The sequence below is a fragment of the Suricata suricatta genome, chromosome 9 (genome assembly GCF_006229205.1).
Source record: "Suricata suricatta isolate VVHF042 chromosome 9, meerkat_22Aug2017_6uvM2_HiC, whole genome shotgun sequence".
Classification (NCBI taxonomy): domain Eukaryota; kingdom Metazoa; phylum Chordata; class Mammalia; order Carnivora; family Herpestidae; genus Suricata; species Suricata suricatta.
Genome location: NC_043708.1, coordinates 134461740 through 134465622, shown reverse-complemented (window position 1 = coordinate 134465622; position 3883 = coordinate 134461740).

Here is a 3883-nt window from a genome sequence, read left to right as displayed (position 1 = left end):
CCAGCTCTCCCCAGCCGCCCACCCAGCCATCCTCCCCTCCACCATGGGGGGCCAGCTGGGCCCCAGCCACCCACAGCCGGGCAGCTGTGCCGGGGGCTGATAAAAGCTGAGGGAACCTGCCCCCCCACCACCAGAGGGCCCAGAAAGTACCGGAAGAGTGCCTCAGGGGTGGGGAGGGGGAAATCCTGCTTTCTCAGTCTCCAGGACAGCAACAGGACCTGGCTGCTGATGAGAGAGGCCTCCGGGCCATGGGTCTCCCAAAGGGCCGCTGGTTTGCACACAGGGTGCAGCTCCAGGAGGCTTGGACAGAGCTCCTCTTATGAAGTGGCTCGGCCATAGGCCAGTCATACCTATAAGACCCATGTCCTCCGGCAGCCGAGCTGTCAATGCCAAGGCTCCCGACTCAGCAGCCAGCAGGCCTGGGCTCCAGCTGTGATCCCGGCAGGCCGTCACGGCCACGGGGCCTTCATCTCTCAGTAGAGCTGGAGTAGGAGCAGCGCTTGCAGGGGTGGGCCCCGCGAGGCGGGGGGCATTGGCCCCGACACATCGGCTCTGCTCTGTAAATGGCATCTCGTGTATTTCTCAGGCCCTATCTGAGCGTCTCAAATTCGTTGCGTCTGAAAGTGGAGCTAGACCGAGGCTTCCAGCGGTCTCAGTAAACCTGGCGGGCTGGGGTGATGGGCACTGAGGGCTCCTTCCACAGCATCCACCTTTTTAAAGGAAAATTTTTTTCAATTCCTTTAGACCTACAGGACAGCTGCAGATAGTACAGAGCTCTGGTATTCCCTTTACTCAGATTCCTGGAACATTAACATCTTCTATAACCTCGGTACGTCTGTCAGAATCAACAAGGTAATGTTCGTACAATACAGTCACCCCCCTTATCCACGGGGGTACATTCCAAGACCCCCAGCGGATGCTTGAAACCACAGATGGGATGAACCTATTCATACTATGTTTTTCCTATACATACACACCTATGATAGGTTTTGATTTATGAACTAGGCATGGTAAGAGATTAATAGCAATAACTAATAAAGCAGAACAAGGATAGCAGTACACTAATAAAAGTTATGTGCATGTGGTCTGTCTCTCTCCAAGTATCTTTCTGTGCTATGCTCACCCTTCTTCTTTGATAATGTGAGAGGTTACAACGCTCAGATGAGCAGAAGAAGGGAGGGAGTGACGTAGGCACTGGGGACGTCGTGTGAGGCTACTGCCGGCCCTCCGATGACGTGTTGGAGAGAGGATCGTCCGCTCAGGACCACGGTTGACCTCCAGTACGTGAAACAATGGAAAATGAAATCACTGCTAAAGGGCAAAGACCGTACCCCGAATTAAACGCCAGATGTATTTGATTTCACCAGGGTCTCCAGGAATGTCCTCTGTCCCAGGGTCCAGTCAGGGGTGCCACGTTGCCTTCAGCCACCTGACTTTCAGTGGATGAAAGAGCAGAAGTGTCCTTCTTCCTCAGCTTCACGGATGCCCCAAAGGCAGAGGTCTCAACAAAGCTGTGCCCGCTGTGGGCCCAGGACCCACATGAGCCGTCCTGTGGAAGCACTGAGTCTCCCCCACCAGGAAGTGGGTCGCTAAGCTCCTTAGTGCACAGGGGAGCAGAGCTCTGGATTAATGAAGGACTTTGGTGGCTTCTTGCTGGCTTGGAAGTCCACTAGGAGAATTCCAGAGGTGGGCACTGGGGTCCCCAAGGCATCTGAGAGGACTCGTGCTCCCACTGCTTGGTGCACCCCCCACCCCTCAGCCCTACGTCAGGCCTTCCTGTAGTTCAGAGGGTGGTTCTGTATCCAGATGTCTTTCCAGCTACCCCCAGGCACTTGAATAAGGATCAGAAGTCCCTGCCCATTAAGCCCACACCTGTGAGTCTTCCCTCAGAGCTGGGTTGTGGAGCCCAACTGGGGGCACCTCTGATTCACAGCCCATCCTGGGAGCAAGGACTTGGCCAGGCCCCCGAGAGCAGCAGAGGGAAGGCCCTGTTGGCTCGGGTACAAATGGGGACAATACCCTCTTTTTCCGGCAGCTGGCAGAGACTTCCAGGCCTGGGCTTCTGAATGCCCATTGGAGCCAGACCCCGGACTCTGTTCCCCAGGCAGCCCATGCCAGGCCTACCACCTCCCAGAGAGAAGGAGCCTTTCTTCGCTGTTGGCCAAAGCCAAGGCTCCCAAAAGAGCATCAGCGGCGAGGGGGCTGACCTTTGTTCAGGAACCAGGGTTCCCACCAGCCTTGGGAACCTTGGAGCTGGAAAGGGAAGTGTGCCACCCCCTCTGTGGGTCAGGTTTGCGCCCTCCTGACTCTGAAACTACAAGGACCCCCAGCCCCACTCAGCTCCCTGCCTCCACACCTCCCTGCCTATTCACCGACTGCTCTGAGGCCTTTTCATGGGGCTCAGCCGCGGGCCCTGGAGGGCACTCTCGCTGAAGGCTGTGGAGAGCTATGTTCGGGCTGAGGGAGAGATTCTAGCCCGTCACTGACTGCATCTAATTTGAAGGTGATGGAGCTGAGACCCAGAGACGGGACTGATCTGCCGGGAGGCGGGGGGGCTGATCTGGGGTGGGGGGAGGCACAGATACCGCCTTCACCACTGGAGTCTCCGGTGGCCATTTGACCCATGGACTCACACACCTACAGCTCCATATAAGGCTGGACGGGGGTGACATAGACCAAGAGGCTATGTCACTGCTGGGGTCATTGCTATCCACTCCTCTCTGCCCAATTTGGGGAACATGGATGAGCAAGTGCAGGGCAAGCTGGGACTTCTGGATGGACTGGGAATCCCTGGGAAGATGGTCTCAGACAAAAAGACAGGAAACAGGGACGGGGTTGATGTGCCTACTACACACATCATAGACACACACACAGAAACACTAAGACTCTCCCTAACCAGATCCGAAGATGGAGACACAAAAACGAACACTCACAAATGAGTGCGCAGCAGAAAGCCGTGGTTGGAGTTTCATCGCGGGCACTGGGATGGGGGCCCGGTCACCTCATTAATCCTTACACAAGATACTGCAGACACACAAATATACACACAAAGAGGCATAAACAGAGACACACGTGCACATTGGAAAAACAAAGACAAATACCTCACAGACAAGGACAAACACCACAGACCTGCCAAGATAAATACACCAACGGTGGGGCACAGGTGAGTACCCGGTCCACGGAGAATTTGAAAACAATAATAAAACCACCTTCAGGTTGTTTTTTTGCTATCACCTTGCACCAGTAATTCTTTAGCCAGGTCAGAAATAAGATACTCTTCCCCCTCCCAAAATTATTTTGTCGATTCTAACCTGTTGGGGTTTTTTTCATATTTTAAAAAAAATTTTATGTCTTTTTATTTATTTTTGGGAAAGAGAGAGAGATAGTACGAGCAGGGGAGGGTCAGAGAGAGAGGGAGATACAGAATCCGAAGCAGGCTCCAGGCTCTGAGCGGTCAGCACAGAGCCTGATGTGGGGCTCAAACCCACAAACCATGAGATCATGACCTGAGCCAAAGTCGGATGCTTAACCGACTGAGCCGCCCAGGCGCCCCCATTGGGGATATTTTAACCATTTTTAAGTGGACAGTTCAGTGGTGTTAAGCACATCCACAATGTTGTGTAACTACCACCACCACCTATTTCCAGAACTTTTTCATCGTCCGAACCTCTTCAACAATAACATCCATTCCTCCTTGCCCAGCCCCCAGTAACCTGTTTCTACTTTTTGTTTCTGTGAATTTGCTTATTTTAGTTTCCTCAGAGAGGCGGCATCTTACAATAGGGTTTTTTTTGTGTCTTAACCTGTTGGCTTTCATAATTAAACATGTAGAAGTCAAGTCAGCACATTTCTATTGCGTAGCCTTTACTTAATCCTTACTCTC